The 25,740-nt window shown below is 43.7% G+C and overlaps 1 long non-coding RNA gene across 1 annotated transcript; it reads right to left on the bottom strand.

Moving 5' to 3' along the window:
- Positions 1-13,639: 13,639 nt before the first annotated feature.
- On the bottom strand, positions 13,640-25,565 carry LOC138061020 (uncharacterized). Its single transcript, XR_011134605.1, has 3 exons — positions 25,133-25,565; positions 16,856-17,127; positions 13,640-14,402 (listed from the first exon to the last, which is right to left on the bottom strand). It is a non-coding gene; the product is annotated as an uncharacterized lncRNA (long non-coding RNA).
- Positions 25,566-25,740: the final 175 nt, after the last annotated feature.

The raw sequence follows: 25,740 nt of genomic DNA, 5'->3' as shown, positions 1-25,740 counted from the left end.
ATTATTAAGACACCTCCTCAGCCTTGTTGACTGGGTGATACCAGCAGAGCACAGGGCCAGCTTTGGCCATGGGCAGGTCCGAGGATAGCTTGAAAGGTATTAGCCTTTAGCATAAGGCTTTCTTGTTCATTTCACTGTTTAGGGTGCAGTCGGGGAGAGCAGACAAAGTGAAAAGCAGTGAAGATGAATTTGTTGCTCTGTTGTTATTGCAGCCTTTCACAGTTTTGAGGACAGAGTCTTTGACCACTTAAATCAGTGAGTTCTGCTGCGTGGGAATTCCCCTCTCAGCCTGTTTTCTGTTTGTGGAATACCGTGAGCCCAGAGAATATAAGCCCTGCGGTACCACCAGCAAGGTTGTATGCTCAGCGTTGCAAGTGAGTTCCTAGAAAGCACGTGGTAGATGTGCGATTCTCATTTATACAGCAGAGTTGGCCTTATTGCTAGTTTCTGACTTCACAATAAATACAGAAAAAAAAAAAATCAAATTATGCAAAGTACGGGAAATAAAAAAATACCACGATCCTGGAGCATTAGGCCTCAGTTTCACAGTCTCCTTAAGCACATGCTGTAGCTCAAAATGTGTGTGTAACCTCACTGACTGCAATTTATTTGCTCAGATTTCAGCTCCTTTTGCCCTAGCTTCTGTTTCTGGAAGCTGAGCATCCCACTAAGCATCTAACAGCGCTGTTTTCTGATGTGGTGAGATTCCTGTAGTACTGACCACACAAGCTTTAAGCACATTGCTTGTGTTGCTACTACCACCCAGAGAATCACACCTCTGAAGGACTAAAATCTTCTTTAAAAGTTGAAGCGCACATCTGAACTATTCACGCTGGAGTTCCTGATAAAAACTAACACCTTTCCCTCCTTGAGGGCATTGAGAATTTTTAAGATCCAGACAATTACACACCATTTATTGTTGCTAGGCTCATCCCTTCTCTGTCATCACTTCTCAGGCTTTGCTTTTGCAGCTGGGCCTCCACTCTGGTGAGCAGAGCCTCGTGCAAGCCCACTCCTCAGCAGCAATGCCTCCATACTTCTATCCTCAGGGATGGCTAGCCAGGAGCACGAGCAGCCCCAAGCAGCAGGCAGACAGGTACGTATTCTTTTAGCAATCTCAGGCCATGCACCAAATGCCTAGTGCTTGGGAAGCTTCCAGCAAAATTTCCATCAAAATAGCCAAAAGGCAGGAGAATAACACCCTTTCACCTTCTCCAGCTTTTCCCAAAATGCTGATAAGTAATAAAGCTATATTTATAGATGTAAGTTTATAAATATAAAAATGGAGCAGAATTTCTTCTGGAGATGGAGACAAAGAGACCAAGTCTCAAAACCTCAATATAAATAATAAATAATAAACCTTGTAGGGAATGCAGGAATCTCATTGCAGGAGTGGGAGTGAAGCCCTTGTTCAGCCCTTATCTGTGTGCAGAGGCCCCTCCAAGAAATTTTGCCTCCCTGAGGAATATCAGCCTTTTTACCAGCACCCTTTTTAACATGCTGCTCTGTCCATACCTGCTCACCACCCCATTTCATACACCTCCATCTTTGCCACAGAAGAAGGATGGGAGAAACGCAGAGGAGCAGCAGTGAACAGAGCAGGCACAGACTGCTGGTCCCATCTTAGAGAGCATGATCCCAGCTGGGAGAGGAAGGATGGCAAAACCAAGGCACTCCTGCTCCCTGTTGATTAGAGGTACATGTTGCAACACCAGATTTGGAGAGGCAGGCAGCTGAGGTAGTTCACAGCTTTTATCCAGGGCTGGCCAGAGGCCCGGCATTGACCTTTCCTGATGCAATCCTCAGCTATTGTGGCTCCAGCCTAAATGACCTTCAGGTGAGGACTGTGGCAGGTGGCATCTCTGGCCAGGGAAGACTCACCTGTGTGCCCAATTAGCAGCAGGCAGCAAAGCTCCACCTGGGGCTTTGTAAATCTGCCACTGTCTCCCCATCCAGCTTTTGGGGTGCCAGCCATGCACCAAGCTGCCTCACTGGGGCCAGGGTTGCCCCTTGGCAGCCCCCATGTGTCTGCACTGGCCCCTGGTGCCAGCTCCACCGCTTGATAACTTTATTAACCCGTTTCTGTCGAAGGGCTTGAATACTGCAGTTATTCCCACTGTGTGAAGGCATTTGCTTAATAAGGAAGGTCTGGCGTAAGTTTAGTTTTTATAATGCCCGTTCCCGTTTTTTAATGAGTATTTATTGTAACGCTCGCAAGGGCGGGAAAGCCATCTCTGGGAATTGCACAAAAGAGCAGAACTCCTTCTGCGGGATTTGTTAAAGAAACTGCACTGTTTGCAAGTTGTCAGCCTGCAGACTTTAGCCCGCACTGAAGTGAAACCGTCATCATTTTTGTGAAGTTTCTGAAATGCCACATTAAAAATACTAGCCCAATAAACTCACGGGGTGATCCTAATTATGCTGGCAAAGCATAATTTAATTCAGATTGCTATAACAACAAACAGTGTCCATGCTGGCTGTAATCACGTTAAGGCCTATACACAAAATAATTAGCATCTTTATATTTGGTAGATAGAGGTCCGTTCCAGGTCAGCTTTGATGAGGACACTGCATTGGCAGAAGCTGAGGCCTTTTAAAGCTTTAGCAGAAGGGGTGTGTGGAAATAAATCTCCTCCAAAAAGGACAAAAGGAGGACTTCATTATCAAGGAAACACCTCCATTTGCTCTTCTGCAACATCTCTTCCTTCTGAAGAAAAATAATAATTCACTTATCCAAGTGTAAAGAAACAAAAGAAACAGCATATGACAGAGGCACTGTTTGCTCAGCTTCCTTTGTATATCTGGGTGTCACCTCACTAGCTTCCCAAAAACCAAGGACATCTTGCAGTTCCAAATCTGACAAAATGCAGACAGTATATTAGATATTTCTCTGGTCATTGGGCCTGAGACAGACTTGCAGTTAATTGAAGATTCATGAGGTCTCTGAGTGGTTCAGAGAAGTTTGGATTACACTTCCAAAAATAAGTCAGTAAACTCGAGGCCTTATGGCACACCTGCTTCCAAAAAACTGAGGCTCCTGAGTGCCTAAGTCATTCCTGCAGAGGTCTTTACTATTTATATGTCCAAATAGTTCGAAGCTTGTAGAGTTTTTTAGTTCAGCTGCGTATTTCCAGCACCTCGGGACCTCCTCTGTAAAACGAGGATACCACCTAGCCTAGTGTCTCTGTTTTCTTTTAGCGCTTCTCCTCATAGTGGTCATCAGTCTTTCCAGTGTGATGTTTCTGAAGCATCCACATTTCTCAGGAAATTTCATGCATGTTCTCCTTATCTTTTGCTCTTTGTACCATGCTACTCCTTCTTGCTAGTGTGTGATTTACTTCATCACCAGCAGGTTACACTTGGTGAAGCCTGGAAAATCAACCCAGCTTGGTAAAGCCACTCCAACTGTAATATCGAGTGTAACCACGGTGGGGGCCGATGTCCTGACAGAGCTGCCACAACTTCCTCCGGGGTTGCTTTCTCCTGCCGAGCAGCATTAACAAATAGTCCTGGGAAACTCCACTAGCCTAAACAATACTTGCTTATGTAAAGCATGTTTTTGGACTGTTCACTGAAAGCTGGTGACAGATTTTGGACAAAGGTAATTTTTTTGAAAGCATATGTAACAGGTTCACTTGAGAAATTTCCAGGCAAGCTCAGCCAATAGTTTCTCAACAAAAACTAGAAAAAGCTCAAATTATCCTTTCACGTAGTTGCCTTTAAATGACATTTTTAGAACAAATTGTTATAATACCAATACAAAGAAAAAAAATTGTAAGAATCCGAAACACTTACATTTTTGTTTCAGAAAGATTATTTGCCTATTTTTTTTACTCTGCTATTTCAAAACATTAATTAATCATTTAGATTGTTGTTAATTTTACACACACACGCACACGCATACACGCAAGCATACTGATGTTTTTTGCGTTTCAGCTCTCGTAGTACCGATCATCAGAAAAAACCCGTAAGTCACCACTGCTGCCGCTAGAGGTCAGGACATCTGCAATGTGTGCGAACGAGGGGAAAAATCTACTCTATTAGCTGTCAGGCAGGATTACGCCTTTAAATACACCAAATGAGAAAATGTCCAATGTGAATTATGTCAAGGTGCAAGTCATAACCATGCACAGGACCTTCTAAAAGCCTATTCAAAAGCATACATGTTTAAGCAACTGCCAATATTTTATCACAGTGTTAAATAAAACTCTCGCACAAAAAGGACCACATTGGACTGAGCAGACTATGTGATGGGGCACTTCTGTAGCTGCAGAAGCTGGAATTTACGTGGTAGGAATGAGCTGATCTCTAAATTTCCTGCCTCTCTGAAAGAGAAAATTTCAAGGCATAGGGATGATAGAGTACATTTACTAGTAGCAAAATACACGACTGGTGCTACTTTCCTCAATGGTGTCTGTAGTTGGAGTAATTCTGTACCATTTACACCAAGAAATGAACGAGCAGACAGTCTTTTCCATTTATGTGAGTCTTTTTCCTGCTGATATGACACTTCAGAGTCCATTTCTCCTCCTGACCTCTTCTTGCTCCATGCAGTTGTTGTGGGTCCTTGGGAGTGAGGCCATTCCTGGCAGGCAGCGTGAGCAACAGAGAGGCTGTGCCAAGACCTCGGGGGCCCCCCTCTGCCCCCAGATTTGCTTTGTACTTTCAGGGTTTTACAGATTAAATCAGCTGTAAAGAGCTGGGGTAGAGGTGTGGCCTCAGAGAATTAAATTCACCCCCGCCCAAACTCATTGTTCACCACTCTCTTTAAAAATCTTATTTTACACGTTGGATGACTTACACACTTCAAGTAGAGATCTGGAATGAGCCAGATTGGAAAGGCAGATGTTGTGGAAGAGATGATATCCCACGGCAATAACTATGAAGCCTCCCGGAGACATTACTCTGCAGTTTTTCAGGAATACAGTCAAATCTCCTTGTTAGATATTCTTTGGCATGGTCAGGATTCATGTTATTAATTCATATTCTTTAGCTATCCTTTCCATTTTACATTGGATCATAATCAGATGTGCTATCGTCATTATTATCTCTACTATAAAGTGCCTGAAGGTCACAACTCAGTTCAGGGTTTCAGCTAGCTGGGACATTTTCGGTGAAAAGAAAATCGAAGTCTGCAGTTTTATTGACGCTGAAGTATTTTGTCAGTATGTTGCAGTGTCATCCAAGTTTCAACGGCAAGGGGTTTACCAGGTGTGGGGCTCCCCAAGCAGGACTGGCAGGGGGAAGAGAAGAGAGCGTGAGAGATAGCGCCCAGCATTTCAGCTGGAAAGCAGAGGGGTTTGTTCTGAAAACAACCATTCTGAAAAAAGCCCACGTCACAGATAAACACTTTGGAGGTTTGGTTCGACTCCGAGTGAGAATGTGAGCGAATCTGGAGAGCTATCACAAGCTGGAGATTTTATTCTGCCCCCAGCTCTCTCCAGGGCCTGGTACAGTTGACACAGGGCAAAGAGCAGGGCCATCTCCCCCGGGGTGCTAGCAACCTGAGGAGAGAAGACGAAAGGGTGGGAGAACGTAATTATTATTCCCACTGAGTCCTGAGTGGCTCTCTATCCAGCCAAATGACAAGATTTCCACAGTTGTGCTGTTTAGTACATTGCTAAGAAAATTTATTTGCAGCTCTACTTACATAAAAATTAGGAAGAAGTCTAGGGGAAGTTCCCATTCCTCTTTCAATGGAGAAAAGTGTCATCCTCTCTTCAGCTAACTTCAAAATTGCAAGCAGCAATAGCTGAAGTAGTTCACCGTACTTCTCCTGCAAAAGGCAGGAATGCAAATTAGGCATACACATCATACCAAAAAACAACCCAACTGTGTGGGCGATACTACAGTGAATGTGTTTTGTCCCATTCATTGATGAGCTGCTTTGAGAAATGTCTGAATTAGGGATACTGTCCTATTGACTCTTATCACCCCTCTGTTTATGATTGCTGTTTTTCAAGAGTGACTAAACCAATCATTTCAGAAAAAGGCGTCAAAAAATCTCTCATGGAGAGTCTTTCCTTTTTTCTAAGCTGCATATTGAAGAAGTTTCTTTTTGGTTACAGAAAGTTACTGGCTTATGTATGTTCTAAAGAGGCATTTCCACCTTTTTATATATGTTTTCTTTTCTTATATAGCAAGAGTTTTTTAAAGAAATATTGATTTTTTTTAATCTTATCTCCTCCTCTCATAACGTACTGCAGGTAACTCAAGAAAAACTAGGAAAGAAAACTTTGCTAGATTTATTTCATGGGATGCCCTCTTCTTCTTCTTTTATGAGAATTAAGGGAAAAAAATATTCACTCTCCGCATAGTCACTTACTGTTTTCCACAGCTGTCATCTTTCCTCTACCTTAATGGTCCTGTTGCCACCATGATGTCCACATGGGAAACTGATACCAATCCCCCACTGATTTTTCACGATCTGTCCTTACACTCCACCCACAGAAAAAGCAGGAAATTGGACGTTACCTGCCAAGGCAGGCCTGCTTTCGCCACATAATTGGTCTTCATGGTATGGAGCAACGGTGCCTGCAACAGTAAAGGTTCGCCACTGCCCTGGCTGACACCAGGGAGTGACGCTTGGCGGAGGCACAGCTGGGGCGGGCACGCTTGCCCATTTGTTTGCCTGTCCTTGTCCAGGCAGAGTTTATGCTTTTCAAGTAAGAAGGAATTTTTTAGTCTTGTAAAAATCACGCACGAGGACACATGACAAAAGCATATGTGTCCACCCTCCCCCAGTTCACTGCCAGCCGTGGGCTTGAATTGTCTTCTCCTCTGTAATTAGGTTAAGTAGCTCTTGCAAAATGAGCTAAGACGAGATACAGCGCTGGAGCATCAAGACACCTAACGTCAATTAAGGCTATTAGACTCCGGCAGCGTTGCAACAGGAGGGATGCTTCCCTCGCGTTGTTACCCTCTTAGCGACGCCTCATGGGGAACGGCTTCTCTTTAAAGACAGAAAATTTTGTGTTAGAAGAGAAAGAGAGAGAAAGCTGCTTTCAGCAATCAGCAGACTCTCTTTTTTACTCAAGTAAGATATCACTGTTTCTCTCAAGGTCTCTGTTTCGGCTCTCTCTCTTTTCCTTTAATTTGTGTTCTGGCAAACATGACTTAGTGCTGTTTGAAAACAAAATCTCTTGACTATGCATATATACACATACATATATATAGGCACATGTGCACATATGTGTCTGTACAGGTATGTGCACATATGCATGTGTACTGTAGTAGTTTTTTCCTTGCTTCTACTGTGGATATATGGAAAAGAATAGCTCCAAAAGACAGGTATTGCCCTCCTGGAAAAGACCTTATGGAAACCTTTCTTTAGCTGGTTACTGTTCTCATTTGAGGGGAGAACTGGCAACTCTGAGCAGAATTTGCTGTTCGTGTGGCACTTCTGACGTGTCTTAGTACAGCTTTCTTCAGCATCAGGATGCTGCTGAAGGTATCTGAAGCTGCTAGAAGCTGAAGCTGAAGTTGTAGCTTAGCAGAGAAATTCTGAAATGGCAGCTGTGGACAGATTAGGCTGCAGAAGCAAGCTATTTAGTGCTGCCAAATGGAGTGGATGGAAGTTTTACCTTTCTTACAGCTGTCCTACTCAGGCTTTAGCACGCGTATTTGAATGAGTAGGTGATGACCTTGTTTGTGGTTCCCCACAGCAGCCAGGGCAATGTTGCCAAATTGTGCAACAAGAATAAAATGATTTCAATCGCTTCTTCATAGCCTGCTTCCAAGAAGGGCATTCACATGGAGACTTACAGCTGTCTGAAGGGGAACTTGTTTGCTTTGGGTGAAAATATACTTCCAGGAAGTCAGGGTGGTGAAGGAGTATCCTGCCAGATGTTAATCTGAGCTCTTACTCTGCTGGTAATAATAACTGTAGAGTCATACGATAAAGCCAGTGAAAAGTCCCAGTCCCAGTGTCTGCACTGGGAGTACAGTATCTGCTAGACCAGACCTTCAGGAGTTCACTGAGAGTGCAATCCCTGGGCAGAAAAGGCTGGTAGGCCTTCCAGACACATCAAAAAATTCAAGGACACTTTATACAGCTGAGCAATGGGTTAGAATAGCATTGTAACCACTTTGTTTTGAGGACACTGCAGTGAATTAGATTAGCAGAGGGGCAAGGTAATACAAAAATAAAGGCCTACAGTTAATTAAATGAACTACGAACTGGAAAAGGGAAGCTTATTGGAGGTTGATGTTTAAATGGAAATGGATCATGCCCACTACTGCAGAACCATGCTCAAGGTAGTCAAGCTAGTCAACCTCACCTGGTACCTCTTGTGCCAACACATTGAGCCTAGCCATTCGTCCAAAACTTGGATCTGCATGGCCAAGGACATCTTATAGTAGACAGGCAATGGAGTTGGTAAGGGGGATATTGAGCGGTGGATGGGGAGGTTTAACTGGAGACGGATGGCTCTGTAAAGACTGAGCAGTGGTGAAGCAGTGGCTGTGGGAAGGTGTTTTCTGAACTGCAGATACTGAGCGACACTGTCAAGCTGACGCAACGAGATGTCTGATTAAATAGATTTCATTAATTTTTTGCTATGTGGGCATGTATTTTATCAGTACAGTGCTGAGACAAGAGAATGAGTACGACCATTCCATGGAAGGTGAAGAGCCTACGTTTCACTAACAGTCACAGACCTGAAAATGCATAGGCTGCTTTCATAGTCAAGGCTTTTTAGAAATGGTATCCCTAAGCTTTTGTAATGTCTTAGAAGATGACAATATGAAAGACCTCTGCACACTTGAGTTAAAGCTCACAAGGGTGAAAGCACACGGGCAAGTAAGAGGATAAACATCTAGAGGTGGGCACTGGAAGGGAGCAGTTAAGATTAAAGGGATTAACCACAGGGTAGAAGATGGGGCAAGTATTCAAGCTGATTCCATAGTAAAACTCTAGTTTCTAGAATAAACAGCTAATACTTGAGTTCTTTGCTCTCTGGGAGCTTCTGTTTCTCTTTGTTCGGAAACATTTAGATAGCTGTGGCATAGTCATGAAAATGTTTGTGAATCCAAAGCTTCACAAATCTGCAGGAGATGTAAATCACTTGTCATCTGCTATTTGCTATTGTCTTATAAAAATGTCAATCATCCAAGCAGGGTTTGGCTAGGGTACTCGACTTCGAATAGAAAATACTGAACAAGGGGTATATCAAGAACTGACAGCCAGGCCAATCAGCTTTCCTTGGACACAAATATTACATGCTTTTCCTTAAGAGAGGCCAAGGCTAATGTCTAGGCATTATAGACCTCAATGATATGTGCACTTCCCTCGTTTCACTCAAATCAGGTTTAGCATATCTTGCAGTCTGCCTTGCATTGATGCCTTGGCTCACAGCTACTTCTGCCTCTTTCTTTGAAGTGCACCTGGCCAACGGGGAAATGTTTTTTTTAGGGAGAAAAAGGCGAAACAGGCAGTTTTCTCATTTCATGGGTGAAAATAGAGCAATACCCTCCCTCACTTCATCTCTCATGTCATGTTTTTTTGCAGTAATTCTTCTTTGTCTGAAAGAGAAAAAATGTGGTGAAATTTCCACCATACTATGGTTGAAACCAATCACAAACCCAGGGTATCCCTGTGCATTGAGCATGCACAGCTCTGACAGCCCCGTCCCAGCAGAGGGCCCAGGTACATCACATTGCCATGGACAGGGCTCCCACCAGCCTGACACCACCACCAGTCCTTGGAGCGCTGTCATCACTTGGGTTTGTGTCTACAACCAGCCCCATCGCAGTCAGATGCTGCAATACAGCATGACAGATCTGGTGGTTTCTGGACACTTCCTTTGGAGGGGACCTTGGGGAGGCTGTCAGGACGGGGAAAGAAAACACTGAGTTGTGAGCTCAAATAGCACCAAAGATATATTTGCTTCAGAGCTGTGCCAGACTTTACGTCTAGTGAACACCTTAAACTCTTAGGAAAATGATGTTTGTGTGGCAAATGGAAGCCCTAGAGCCAGTGCTCAAAAGGGGACAGGGAGAGGCAGGTGTCCGTATATAAAGTGCTGCTAAGAGGAACAGGACACAGCTGCAGCAGTAGTGGTAAGGGAGGCTTTTTGGGAGGTCCACGTGATAAGATAGGTAGTAAGGGTCAGTGCAAGCAGAGGTGGAATGGGTGGAAAGAGGCCCCATTTCCTTTTTAAAAGAAGCAGAATGATTGTATGAAACAGGAGGTGAGCATGAGCTGTGTTTTCAGGCGATATAAAATTATTCGTTGGATTCCGGCACCTTCTCTCTGCTTTAAACACAGGATCTTTCTGATGAAAGGGTAGGTGCTGCCTGCAATGATGCTGCCACTGTTTGGCAGCAGGAATTCCATTTGCAGTTGATTCAACTGATGGATTAATAAAGGCGGAAGGTCTCAGGAACCCCTTTGCTTTATTACAGATAAAGTGTAGGGTCTTACTTGCACAGCGCAATGTGGATTCCCAAGACATCATCTTCACCTCAAAAAACTCTCAGTCATCATGGGGTCAAGCTAAATTGATGCTAAAATAATAGGCCATGGAACTATGTTAGCAGCAATTGCTGTTGAATTAGGCAGAATGTATTAGGATAGTGATTTGTGTGGGGGAAGAAACCCAACAATAAAACCCTAAGTGACTTAAGAAACTTCTAAAGTACAGAGAAATGTTCCTAATGAGAAGACAGGTTTGCCTGTGACAAAGCTATCTCCATTTCCTCAGATGTAAATCCACAATCGTTGCATATTCCAGAGTGGGACTCTGAAAAGCAGCAGCAATGACTACCTGATGCTCTGTGTGCAGAGATGCATCATAGGCAGAATCTCATCAAATATTGTGAGAAAAAATACAGTAGAGCAAAGAAGTTATTGAACACCTCCTTCCATTCTAACTCCTTAAGTGGATATTTTTGAGAATTTTTGTTCATTTTTTAGACAGTAAAACTCCAAACACAGTTTTTATTATTGTTATTATTTTGTACTGATTTTTTTGCTCTGCTTATTTGGAAAAACGCAACAAGTTTCCTCTTTCAAGATCATTGTTAGCTGTTTTTTGTGCCACAGGTTTGGAGTGAACTTGGTCCCACAGTATGGTCCAAGCTATGAAGAGCAACAGACTATAAGCCAGGAGGCCACATATGATAAAGAGTTTTTCTAGATGCCAAGTTGCCTCACCCATACCAACTTTGTAGAAAAGTTCAGATTATTCTGGCTGGCCTACATAGGAAGAACAATAGATTCTTTTGGATGGTCAATTTACCTTTAGTTAGCAGGAATGATGGAAAACATATTGCAATTTTATTTTCCTCAATATCATCCTTGGACTTTGTTTGAATCATCCTAATTTTGTTAACTCTTGCTGGCACTCCAGGAAGCACTCAGCCATGTAGCACTGTTGTTGACAGTATACGGTGAGAAAAGATATATACCAGTATTCCTGACTGATTGATTTGTTCTGTTGCTGTTTAATGCCGTGAAAAGTGCCCATATTTTTTTTCATACAAGGTGTAATGAAATAAATATGATATTCTTTGAAAGCTATCATTTTTGAAAGAGCCCCTACATGATAAGAGCAATCCTTTTATGGGCATTCTTAAACACAGAATTAGGCCCCTTTTTATTTGCCATTTTGGAGTGATCAGTTCTATGTTAGCTGGAATATTAAAAATACAGTGATCTTAGCAATATGGTCACAGGAAATAGGATCACTTCACCCATTCCGCTACCTCACCCAGGTTACAATATCATCCCTGGCAGATATTTCACTCACTGATCCTTAAAAACCCTAAAGGTGGAAATTTCATAGTTGTCCCGGGCAGCTTCTCCAAATGCTTTGTTAACCTTACAGTGACTTCACCGGCCAGGGAGGACAGAAAACGGTTTTTTTGGACCACAAATGTTTTGGAGATTTCAACTGTTTCCCACTCCATTAGAGAAAGAAATAGACTTTAATGTTTTTACACAAGAAAGGAGAAAGTGAGGCTCACTCACCCCCAACAGCAAACAGCAGGTTGGTAAATATCATAGAACCAGAGATGCTAGTGTCCAAATTCTCAAAAAGTGTCTTCATCAGCAAACTGTCCAAGACTGGGCTGTTGAGGGGGAAGAAGGTGGGGAAGACAGGAGTAAAGCGTTCTCTCTTTTGATGAAGGTCACTAATGCTCAAAAATCAATTTTCCAATGAAAAACAGTGTTGAAAAATCCTGACGCATTTTCTGACTAAGCACATTTTTGGAGGAATCCCCATAGCAACAGGGGAAGGTTGCTGATCTACTGCCACCGCTGAAGGAGAAAGCAGATGAGGGCCTGTTGAAACGAAAGAGAGAGCCTCTTCAGTCTCAAGGTCTGCCTACAGGCAATGGAGGTGAGAATAGTCATTTTGTTAAGTCTCTTCAGTGTGTTGAATGGTTTTGATTGGCCTTTTTTTGCAGAAAAGGTGAAAAGAGCATGCTACTCTCTTTACCACATGCAAGGATTTTCCTTCTGATATACTCCGCTCACAGTCTTTTGGCCAATTTAAACAATTTTGTCTTGGATATTCTGGTCCTTCCCTAGTGTTAATTGGTGTGGATCCACTGCAGCCCAGACACCTCTATGGAAAGGTGAAGTTTAGGTCTTTCTGTGAGGCACAGAGCAGTAATAGTATTAAAATAAATCGTTTTAACAGCCCTGATTCTCATCTAAACCCATGCTGATTTAGTATGGTGTAACTCCTCTGATTTTCCTGGAATTGCTACTGAAAGGGGACCTCAGAGACTAGTATCTTATACTTGTAGATAGATATGGCAGTTAACTGCAAATATTGAAACAATGGATGTAAGAAATACAAATCCATATAGCTTTCAGTCCCTAAAGTAATATATTTCTCTTGGGAAAGCAACGGAATATGAGGAAGGTATGACGTTTATAAGCCTATAATGGCATTTTTACATAATTATATTTCCCTAGGGTTGAATTTGCATTTATTGGATTACCAAAGTAATCCAGAGCAATGTCACACTGTTACACAATACATTCCAGGTGGCCAAGGATACTTCAGGGGAGGGAACTGTTTGGACATCTGCTTTCCTTGAATTTTTAGGAACTTTAGAAAGACTCCAAAGTACCAGCTTTTCTGTTTCCCTTTACTTGGATGTGTCCTTTGATACTGTGAGGAAAAGCTGGAAAAAGTTTGCCATTTCATAAAAGGAGATCTTCAAAATGTCAGAAGTTTAACAGTGAGTTCTTTATGGCCTGAAAATCACAACAAATTTTGCTGCCATTTTTTCAAAACTAGGTGCAACAAAATTACAAATTATAAGGCTTTTTTAAGTTGGTCTCAACTTCTGATACACTCTATACATTGTTTTTCTTATGTCAAGGGTATTTCTTATCTAGCTTTGTGGTTTATCTATCAACATAGAGAATTAAATCCAAAGGACTTTTTAAATGCTCACAAAATGTCAAATCACCACAATATTCCGACACCTTATTTGTGAAAGAACATCTTTATCTTAGGACCTACTGAGCTAAATCACTCAATAGCACGCTCTGAGATATTCAAGATGCTGTAAAGAAATAAACCCACTTCTCCACAACTCTATCCTTACTGCTATACGTTTCTTTGAAATTTAAGTTGCAGTCATCCACAGAATACCATACCGATTCAAATTAATTTCTGAATAGATTGGTGGTACTATTGCACCAAGGTTAGTCTTATTTATTTCGGTACCTTCTTACCTTAGGAATACTCTGCAGAAATAAGACTGGTCTGCTCGTATATTTTGCAGTCATTCTACTATCCCATTCATAAGCATTACAGACCACACATTTTCAGTTTGAGCTACACGGGGATAAGTAACCACATCAGATACAGGCCAGGAGAGAATCAAATCCTATACTGTAGAAGGAGAGCCTCTTCTCATCTTTGATTTCTCAGCTCAATTGGGATTGCAGATCTTCCAAGGAGAAGGAGTGTGTTTTCTAGAGATAATGAAAAATTGGCCCCAAAAGTGTGATCTTTCAATTTTAAATAATTTTTTTAAAGTATTCAGAATTATTATTGGTTTTATTTAAAAGTTACTGTTCCATCATATAGCAAGATACTGTGAGAGCATAGGCCTGCTTATTTTGTTGCCTCTGCTGTCTTTAGACGTTTGGGTATGATGGGAGAAGCCGACCCTGTAAAACATCCGTGGTCTGTAGAGGTCTGCAGGATGATGTTCGGATCATCAGCATTCTCTTCCAGGAGGCCATTTCAATTTCATACAACCTTGGTTTTCTGAATAGAGAAGTCTAAAGGACAACTATTTGTTTCATCATGCTGTTTACAGTGATATTGACAGCCCAAATGTGAATGGGGCACACTGTCCCAGGAACAGTAATCATGGGAAGGATGTTCTTCAGATGTCCTTTCTTCTTCCTTCTGCCACTATCTCTGAAACTGAGAAGAAATGGAATTAGGTATCACAGAAGTTCAAGTACGCACGAGTCTAATAAAAATGAAATGAATGCGCTAACAGGAAGATATATTTCTCTGCTGTAGTCGGAAATATATGGAATAAAACATGTATGGCAGTTAAAAGATGTTTTTTATTATTTCTTGTGTTCTACAAACAGCACGTGGCCAAAAAAACATTAATCTACTTACATTCAAGAAGAAAGGTATTGGACTAGATTGCTGGGCTGCAGACCAAAATGGCCTTTCTTAGACATTTGGTAGGCCACTGATTGAGAACACACAAAAATAACAATTCAGGCGCATTGTGTGGATCCTGAGCATATGAAAAAAAGGCACAAGCTGTGGGGTCTGTCGCTGCTGTGCCCAGGCCTTGGCGAGTGCTGCTTCGAGAGAATCACTGCCAGGTCACATATCTGGAGGGCTGACTGTTCACTGAACCAGGAAAGGGGGCCTTTTTAATTGAAAACTGTCCTCTCGAGGGGTATTTTTAGGAAGGATATGATACAAGAACAGTGTACTGTAGAGCCATTATTGCTCTTATGGAAAAGCAGGAGAATTTTGAGACACAGAAAGAAAGCATAAGTTAAGAAGAGAATTGAAAGGAGCTGCTGAAGTTGCCAGCTTGTAGGGGGAAGAATAAAAAAAATGCTGTGAAAGAAAACTGCTGTTTCATCTACTTCCAAAATAGAGCTCAGCATACCTGCTCTCCCATCCCACATTTATAATAGCATTAACTCTGTTCTATTATCTTTCCTTCAGAGCACAGCTGCTGAATCTCAGCTGTCAGCTAGGACACCTTCGGCATACGGAGACCAAGATCTGCTTTTGGGCAGATGCAACGTCCCCCTAATTTCGGACCGACCCCATGTGGTGAAGGGCTCTCCTGTACAGCCACCTGGATGGTGCCAGGCATTTCAGGGAGAAGCCTCTTCTCAGTTACTGCCTGGCCGCTCTGTTAGCTGCTGAAGGCCGATCTTGTTATCCAGGGCAGACTTCCTTGGGTGTCCCACTGATCTTCCTTTAAATCTTCGTATTCTCACTCTTTTCTTTTTCTTCCTGGCTGTCTGCTTTTACCCTTTGATTTTTTTTCCAGAGAAGAGAGGAACAGTCATAAACAAAGAAACAGTTCAAGCACCAGCTGAAAAGCACTCTTCTTAAAAATATTGAAGGGCTGCGCTGGCCCCCAAGCTAGGCTACACTTCTCCTGCTGCCTCGCTGCCTGCCCGTGTCCTTCAGGTCGTGAGTGCCGAGATTCGAGAGGTGGACTTTCATCCAGGCCATGGCACAGGAAAAGTTGATAACGTTTTGGCACTGCCACCCTAGTATACTTCGATGAATCTTTTTCCCTCGCACTTGGAGGAGTGTGGATGAAGCATCTTGCAGGGTATTTTATATCTCCCCAGGTATGGACAGGATTGGTCAGTAGACCAGATTGCTTCTGTAATCGGGAAAGCAGCATCAGTACTTGATGCTGTTCAGTACACAGAGTGAGATGCCTCAGAGAGCTGCAGATCTAAATAAAAGGGAAACAGCTGAGAATGCTGGAAGGACTGTCTATCTTGTTTTCTTTTTTAATTGATGTTATTAACTTGCTTCTTGAAGGAATCACATCCAGGGTGAGTCACTGGCAAGGGGAGGGGAGCTGTAGGGTGGAGAAATGGGTCTGCCCTTTGCAATGGCACGGGGCACGCCATGGAGGCTGCTCGGAGGGGAGGAGTGTGAGGCCTGGAGAAGCAAAGGATGCAGGGGCACAGGGTACGGGATGACAGCTGAGGTGGTCTCGAGGACTCTACCTTTCCTCCAGAGTACTGTAGCTGAGGCCAAACAATGGGGAATAGTGTTCCCAGAATATAGGAGTGCAATGCGATGCTGTCTTTGTGAAGAATACAGGCTACGCTACCGCTTCCAGGAGGTTTGCCTGCCGCCCCCGAGGCACAGGCTCCCATGAGTGGAGGGGGTTTGCTTCTGAGCCCAGGGTGGGTCTGCAGATGGAGGCAGAGAGCAGGTGCTTGCAGGTGCCAGGAGGAACAGACTGCACTGGGCCTGCTGGTGACTGCATCCCCTATCCCCGCCAACCCAGAGGTGAGAGTGGAGCATGCCCCGAGGACAGGAGCTGGGGAGCTCCAAAGCAGCTTCCAGCCCCCAGTGAAAGGCAGGGAGCGTGAGCATGGTGATGGCAGCGGGAGCAGAAAGCACAGGGGAGCAGAAAGCACAGGAGCAGTTATCACCAGGCTATGATAACTCAGCGCAGCTGCTGGCAGTGCCACAGCATTTATGTTGCTGAGCACGTTCATGTTAAGTGACACGTTGTAAGTTTCTCCAAGTTTCTGCTCTGTAAGAAGGAGAACAAAAGCCAATCTGTTATATCAAAATGCTCCAGAATATATCACGCACAGTGACTGTGAGCAATAAGCATGATTTGACCTTGAAACTACCTCCATGCCCTCTGGCTACAGCATATTCTCTGTGGTTATCTGCCGTGAGTCCCGAAGGTTTGCTGAAGTAGGAGCGATGTCTTCAAGATGTTGCAGATGTTCACATAACACTCTGGTAAGGTACATCTCATCAGCAGCCAGGTGCCAACAGTAGCTGCTTATGTTCCTGGTGCCAAAAGGATGTTCTGCTGCCTTTCTTGTCACTCAGCTGGTGTGACTGTAATTGTATTCTGCAATGCAAATCTGGAGTCAGGTTGTAAAAAGTCAGCTGCCTGTGGAATAAAAGGAGAGTGATGGTTTGCATTATTGTTATTAGTAAACCAGGGGAACAAACAGAACCACAGGCTGCTAAGGAAAGTTAAGCTCTCCCTCATTGAACCAGTAAATGGCCTTGGAGGAAGACAAAGCAAATCTTATAAAAGGTTCTTGTGAGCCGGTACCGGTATACAACAGAAGAGGATGAAAGGTACAGCTCCAGCCTCATAATACAACACCATGCCTCACCCAGGAAGGATTTATTTCAAAATCTCCATTTCAATCAGTGCAAAGCTGAGTGTGTAAAGTGCTCTATAACACAAACTATGATTATGTTCTGTAAGATCTTCTCTTTCAAGCCAGGCAAGTCAAAGTGGAATGAATCATGAGCAAAACCTGGAAATTCCCCAAGTATATGCATCATCACCAGGCCCCGTCACACGCCATCTGGATACTGTTGATGACTAACTGTCTCTGGTCAGGAAACACTGTCCTCAAGTCAGCTGTAGGTGTACCTTTGATAAGCTCTTCTGCCTCTGAAATCCAGAATTTTAGGAAAGATGGAGCCAAGGTATCATTTACGGCCATTGTCTCAGGAAAGAACAAGGACATGCTTTACATGTACGAAGGGGGATGGAAAGGTTTGGCTACTTCAGTAAAGTGAAGGTGGAGTGTGAATACAACTGCTATTTGCAAAAGATAAAGGAAGGAGAAAGGGAAAGAGCCATTCAAGCTGAAAAGCCATGCTGGCATGAGGACAAATGGATAGCTGTGATCCATAGTTATGCCTAGGCTGTGAACAGGAAGATACTTAACTTTCTTTCTGTCCATTGGTAGCTGCTGTGAAGATACAATTTGATAACCTCTGAAGGGCATTGTAGGGTTTGTTGCCCATAATTGCAAAGGGCTGCGCTTCACATCTTGGAAGAACGCTTTGCTACTAACTCCTCTGCTGTGTGTCAAAACTTTACAGCATCTACAGGCAGCTCCAAGTATTTGAAAAAGTTAGTGGTTGAAAAAACGATACATACTTCTGAGCTCCTATAAGGGAAATAGCACTTTCTGAGGTATGGCCAGGTCCTGTAAGATAGAGAGGTAAGCTGGTGGGAGAAGGAAGAGCCTAAAGGAGAGAAGTGCTTGCTTGAAGCACTGCATCATCTTGCGTTCTGAAATGCCTGAGGCTGATATGTCCAGATTATGTGGTTTTCATTCTTGCCTTTTCCACGTGTTGCTGAAGCCTTGCCAGTAGTGGCCAGGAAAGGAGTAAAAGGATTATCTGCTGTTCCTGGGAATCTGACATTTGGAGGAACAGGAAGGTTAACAAAGGTTAAAGAAGGTGTCAAGTAATGACACACCAAAGCACTGTCAGCACATTTGTCTGTGTAATGTCTCACAGGAAGGTTGGATAAATGTCCATCCTCTTAGACAAACCATGGCTGCTGGGCCTTGCTCCTATGGATGTTTTGGGCAGGGACAATCACTAGCTCGAGAATCTTACCTTGCCCTTGGTAAATAAGAGGCAGCAAGTGAATTTAAACCCAGGCAACTTGAGTAAAATAAGTTTTTGAGCCACAGCTTTTACTGCAAATTAGGGGTTGTTCAGCTGGTCTTTCTTGGAACCAAAATTTCTCTAAGCTATGGGGGTGGTTCCAGGATCATAGTGAGGCTACAAAACCGTCCTGGCAACAAGCTGTGGCCATTTCAAGGGTAAGCATTTTAACGAATTAAGTCTGAACATTTTTGTTTGGGGAACACTTGCTGACAGATCAGCAGCAAGCATGTGGCAGCAGGCATCGGGGCCGTGACCACAGCCTTCTCATCCACTGTCTCACCAAGCTACAAATGTCACCCCTGCACCTGCTGGTTGTCCTTACCAGCCTGGGTGAGAAATGGGCCCCCAAGGACCAACACTGCCATCACCTATGCAGAGTATCACCAGCAAAATGTTGGTTTGCCCACGAGTGCCATTCCCCTTCCTTGTCATCACTGCCTAATTTCAATGCATGTGCAGCAAGTGAAGGAAATTAGCGGTATGTCACTTCACCATAGTTCGTTGGCAGGCTTACAAGGATTCAGAAGCAGCATGTTCTCACAGGAAACTCTATTTTGCTTTCCACAGACTGTTTGGACAAAAATAGCATCAACTTATGGCCTCCAAATTTTCCCACAGCTAGGAAAAGCGATGGTAGGCTTCCTAGAGGAGCTAGCTGTTTGCATGCGTAGTCTCCAAATGTCACAACTCCTAGCATGAAAGAGGGAGCTGCTTTTGCAGTTCTTTCCTCTCTTTCCATATGTCCTTATTAATGTTAGGAGGAGATACATTCAGCATATCAGTCTGGAAAGGACGAGTTCCTAAGCTGGATTACACTGATGTGTAGGGTTTCCCTTTAAAAGCTTATACAGCTATAGTATTTGTATAGTATGTAGACTTGGATTCAAAGAACGTTGTTGATTTCAAAGATCACTGAAATGGGACCACAAAAAAAGAATTATATAATTTGTTCAGCTACAAAAGTCCAATTGACCTCTTTGGGTACTGGAAGACTGTTAAGTGCCTTCCCTCACTCTTCTCTCCTCAGTCAGTTTAATAAATCCTCCAAAAGTAGGTTTGTGCATTCACGTGCGAAAGGCAAAACCAAGTTCCTGGTAACATAAATCTGGATCCAAATGGATAGGAATGTCATGGCTGTAAAAAACTAACAGGGAAGGTAGCAAATTTTTGTAAAAGCCTGAAAGACTGGAGGGCGTAACTGCACTTCTCAAGCCTTGAGCAGGGGAACCTGACTGAGCTGGTCTCAGGCTTTGGAGAGTTAATTGCCTCAAGCCTTGCTACCAGTAATGCTGACAGAAAGGGAAGAGCCTGGGGTGCCACAGGTGTTAGGAGCTGCATGAGTCCATGCTGAGAAGGAGGATTGCAACTGGCTAGCCCAGCGAAGCTGGAGAGCCACAGAAATATCCCTGTTGAGCTGGGCAGCTCCCGTTTCCCACTCAAGCAAAGCGCTGGGGCTCTGTGCAAGTTAGGCCGACAGCAGTTGTGATGGTACAGCAATAGCGGCACAGGAATGAAACTCCTTTCCAAAGGAGGTGGTCCACGCATGACCACCTCCCAAAGTAAAAGTAAAGGAAATACACGTTTATAGCCCTTCTCTATGGAACTGAAGTACCTGCGAGCCCAGAAGGTTGTCTGGTTTCCCAGTTGTAAGACTTAATCTGTAAAACTTACTGCCTTAACACCCTCACCTTTTTTACATCCTGACACTTTTATCACAGCTGCAGCAACACCTCTACTAAGAAGAATCGGTTACCTATAAGCAACATAGGCCTATAATGATTTAGGCTCTCTCAGTAAATACCTGTTCTTTTTCCGTGCTATCAATAACACATGCCATTCAAAACAACTTAATTTCCTTTCTTCAGACACCCAGCCAGAAAAAAAGAATAATAAGCAACGAATATGATAACTATGGATTTCCATTTCCTTGAAGTAAACAGTGTGCAAGCACCTAATAAATGGGGAATTATTTGCTCTCTGTGAATAGTGAGGTCTAGAATGGGCCAGGGCAGTGCCAAAACTTCCCCACATACTCGTTTCCTAAATGAAGATGCATAAGAAAACGGGGCTTGTCTGCGAAAATTGCAGTTTACTAACCCAAACAAGGCGAGATTCTGCTTTGCTGCAGACAAAACCTTCATTCCTTTTCCCTTTGCAAATTTCCTCCATGAAAGAGACATTTCAAATGTAAAAAATGTTGAAGAAAAATTTCTTGATGAAAATTCTTACCAGAAAAAAAGTTGGAGGCTTTTAAAAACCACTAAACCACAGACAGGTAACTAACAAAAAGAGGACGCAAAAGAAGAATTCCTCATTCAAGAAATGTACAGAATGGAAATGAAGACTCATTTGTGGAGATATGGACTGTGCCTTCACAGAAAGTGTATTGCAGTGATTTTAGAAGATCTGATTTAAAATGAACATCTGAAGACCTTCATCAGTGTGTTCTCTACTGCCCAGCTGATTTTAGCCACAAATGGGCTGAACGTGGACGCTGCAGGTAAGGGTAGATTTTTCCGCTTTTGGAAGTGAATGAGACAACCGATAGCCTGAAAATCTTGCACGTACAGAAGGGTTTCCCATATACAGTGAGAAGGAACCGGCTCGAGAAGATGCAGAACGACATGCTCAGTGTATAACGATTTCCAACAGCAGATGAGGTTATCGCCACCCTGTCGATGCGACCAGGACCAGGCGTTGTGAAGGGAAGGCTGCAGAGCAGCTGCCTGCATTTTTGGGAGCCGGCTGCATTTTTGGTGTGCTCTTGCCCCCTGCTGCCAGCTGCTAGCACAAAGCAGTGCGCCGCGGCCGTCGCAGCTGCCACAGCTCCTTGCCAACAGCCTGGTGATACAGTGTGTAGGGAAAATTTGCAGAATGATTCATCAAAAAAAAAAAAAACCCAAATCCAAAAGATCAGCAAAAATACCATGTGATAGAAGAGACTGAGTGTCATTAGTGTAACCAGTCAGGCCCAAACTTAAAAAATGGGATTAACTGACAAACAGTGAAGGGCAGGCCAGCGTGAATGCATACTGCTACTTTGTTCTGCTTGGTGTTGGGGATTGTATTTAGCCTTCTATAGAATGTAAAATGATGTTATTAATCTTAGTCTTATCCTATGTCTTTATGTCAGAAAGCTACTGCACTCTAAGAAAAGTAATGCCTCGTCAGGAGTTGGTATGTGGCACCTGTACTATGGCTTATTTTGGGGAGGAAGATGTATAACTTTGAATTTTTTTTTTTGTCAGATGAGCTGAGCACGTTTATTCCCTTTACAAGCTGTTTACAACACCGGGGAAAGTAAAACAAAAATCTGCTGACGCCTTCATTCGCTTATTATTATACAAGCAAGCAAACATATTTAGACGCTGGATAGCAGAGGCTCACAACTGATTTCAGTGCTTCGCCCACCTCCATCTTTGCTAGTTGGACTGGCTTATACTGCACGGTAGCCCACTTGCCCTAAGCAGCCTGCAGGTACGGTCGGCGCGCCATCGCCCTCATGGTCCTCGGCATTTTCTTGGAATCCGGGGCAGACAAAGGCTTCCCACACATCGCGTGGCTTTGCTTTTCCAACCGCGTTTGGTATTTACTTAAAACTGACACATTAAACCGACATATTTTTCTTACGAACAACTCCAACAGCAAAACTGTTGTTATTTTTAGTCCCCGTTCCGACCGTTTAGCGCTCTTTCAAGCCTTGCTTTTCTCTCTGGCCTTGATGAGCATGGGTTTGCCCCACACTTCCACAAAAAGTCCACTGTATTTGCTTTGGCCTTTAAGAGATTAGGCTACTTGTCTCCTTTCCACTCAGCTTTCCAGGCTTCATCAAGCTGTATCAGAATTTTTCTTTACAACTTTGAAGGCATTTCATCCTCCTTCTCAGCTGGCTTGAGCCGGCCTAGTAAAACAGCCTGTCCCTGCAAACGCTGCCTCTTTCACATCAAACCCCTGTGCTCAGTACAGCCTTGCCTTGCTAAAGTGGCATCCTTTAACATGAGTTTGTCCACATCCTACACACACCCCTTCCGTGCCCATCAGTGGTGCTGTTAAGGGCAGGTGCCCTCACACAAGTTACCACTTCTCTTTTGAGGCAAAGTAGAAATTACCCCCTGCTCCCATTGCACCGAACGGGGTGTGAAACCCTCTGTGCTACCGCTTGCTCCGGGTTTGCCCAGTGGCTCCACACCCCCCCAGACTGTGCTGCTCACGTGGATATCGCTGGGCCCTGCTCCTCGTGCAGAGCCTTGCTGTGAGCTCGCAACCGCTGTGCCGGGCGGCTGCATGCCAGCGTGCTGCTCGAGGGACCTTGTGGGAAGATGGGGGAAAAGTGATGCTGGCGGTGGGATGGGTTTTGCTAGCAGGAGGGCACCGCATGGAGCAAAGCACAGCTGCTCGCCAGCAGCGTGGGATGGGACGCGTGGGCTGGTTGCAGGGGGGCAATCAGAGGCTGGAGCTGCAGCAAGCTGTGCTAGTGACCTGGTTAGAAAATTCATAAATGTCAAAGTCAGGAAGCATGCAATGAAGCTAAGAGGCAGATGGGAAACGGTTCCTTGAAGAGCTAGAGGTACTGAACCTCTAGCAAGAGGACGCATAGACCATCAAAAAGCAGGGATGGTGCTGTGGTAGCAGTCGCAGACTCGGACTGAGGATTTTTGGTGCTGTCTGGCTCAGCCACGCACTCCTGCCCAAATCACCTAATTACTCAGCTTTATTTTTTCCCTACCTGTAAATGAGGCTGATACTGGAAAGTACAGCTTGAAAAAAAAAGAGAGAAGATGTGCAGATTCAGGCACTGTCTAGAATATAGACAATGTGCAGGAAAAAATAACCTTAGAATAAACATGTGGGAGGATAAAGAATATGTGCCTGTCTCATCAGGAGCCGAGGGGTGGTCACCAGCACAGCCGGACAAGCACCATCTCTGGCAGCCGTGCATTTGTCATTTGATCTTTTAAAGGTGCAGGGTTTTTTTTTTTTTTTTTTTTTTTTTAAATGACATGAGAAGGGGAGAGGGGAGCTCATTAGATGTCACTGGAATACCCTTCGAATTTTAGCCATTGAGGAGAGAGTGAATTTGGGTTAAGAAATAAAGAAAATAGACTTTTTTTGTTGACAAGCCCATAAAGCAATTTTACTGGAAGGCTAAAGGAAAATTGTTCTGTTGCACTCTGGCTTTGAACATTTTTTCTATAACTACAGAAGTTTCACTGCCTCTGCAGCCATTTTTCTTTTTGGGTTTGACAAATGATCTGCATGGACACCGAGAGCTGAACATGTTAGGCGTTAAAAAGAGCTCTCTCTGATTTCAAGTTTATGGCCTGAACTTTCAGAGAATGAGTATTTTAGGGCTAACAGGGTAAACCTAAAATTGTGCTGAATCACCTCTGAGGCTGATCTTGCCATGTTTCCCTGAGGCTGGGTGGGTCCCCAATCCTGGGTGCATCACGCACTGTGCAGCCCAGATACCCCTTGCATCTTGCCTGGGATGCCCTGCCTCCCTGTGCTGTACAGATAGCTTTGGGTCTCTGGTGTCATAGAGTTAGAAAGAGCTCTATGACACTTTCACATGCACAGGAAAGAAAAGCAGCAGCAAGAGAAATGTTTGTGGTGCAAAGTAAGAGATATATACAATGCCACTTCCACTGGCAGTATCTTTTCACTGATATGATCCTCAAACCCAAGTATAAACAGTTGCTCCGCTGGAGAGTGCAATGAGATCAGTGAGGCATTATTAAAGGAGAAATCTAATGGGAAAGATATAACATCAGTAATATCAGTCTTTAGCACTGCAGAGATGACAGAATACACAGAAAGCAGAGATATGACCAAATCAGCTGAAAAGGAGCACTGAGAATGAGACTCGGTTGCTCTGGAAACTAAGATAAAGTGGAAGCACGGACCCAGGAACCCAAATGATACCGAAGCTACATGAGATGAATGGAGGCTGCTACTTCTGATGTTTTTACAGCAAGAGCGTAATCACCAAACATGAGAGGAGCGCAGAGACCAGGCCACAGCTCAGCCTCCTAACAGGCTCAACAGTAAGCATGCATCTGGAAACCGCAGGTGTAGGGAGTGCCCGTTGCATATGACTAGCTGCTAACAGGCAGGGTTGAAAGGTGAAATTCAAATCTCTTGTTGGCATTTGCAACTATCTCTGCATAAATAAGAGCTCTATGTGGAAAACAATGTTCAGATGTGGCTACTAGCTGTTCCTGATTTATTTTCCCCACCTCAATGTAATAAATCTTCTCCTGGACTGAAAGGATAGACCTTTTCATCTTACATCCTGTTGCTAATGATATGATCACCATCTATGTGACATACTAGACAACAGTTGGAGTAAATCATGAGGGGATGATGCTGAGAGGACAGGATATTGGCTACAGAATTTATAATCACCACATCTGGAAAACGTGCCACAGCATCTGAAACGTGCATCATCACAAACATGCATCAGCAAATACCTGCAGAGCCTGTTCTGGATCCTCAGGCATGCAGAGGGACACAAAGTAGATGGTCTTCCTTCCTTCCATTGCTTCTTCTCCACTCAGTAAGCTGAGTCAGCCTGTCCAGCAACATAACAGAGACTGATCACGCCAACCCGCTGTTAGCAAAGACAGACTAGAATTAAACTGGTGTGACTGGTATTGCTGGCCTGAGCGCTCGATCCGTACAGAAATTAACTCAGGGGTGTTTACAGGAGTGAATCAAACTGCTGAGTCTTGTCCCAGGTGTTATACGTGAATAGGCTGTGACATGAATATCTAAAGGACCTGTTAAGGTAGGTGTGGGCTCTGTGGCTCATACCTCAGTGCGTGAAGGCTCCTTGTACTGGCCAAAATATTCAGCGGAGATTTGAGCTTTAGGATAGCTCATCCCTGCAAGGTCCAGCTTTTCTCTCCCCCTAGATCAATAAGTCTTTATAAGCAGACAAAGCAGGTAGCTAATTTTTATTTCAAAAAGATACTGAATCTAAGTCCAAGAGAAAAGAAAAAAAATCAACTTGCAATTTTCCTATTCCTGGTAGTTTCTCTCTAATTATACATCGTAGAAAAAAGTCTTACCTCAAATA

Source organism: Struthio camelus, chromosome 1 (genome assembly GCF_040807025.1).
Source record: "Struthio camelus isolate bStrCam1 chromosome 1, bStrCam1.hap1, whole genome shotgun sequence".
In the NCBI taxonomy this organism is placed as follows: Eukaryota; Metazoa; Chordata; class Aves; order Struthioniformes; family Struthionidae; genus Struthio; species Struthio camelus.
The sequence above is the reverse complement of the archived record's forward strand: the minus strand, read 5'-3'. Positions and strand labels throughout refer to the sequence as shown.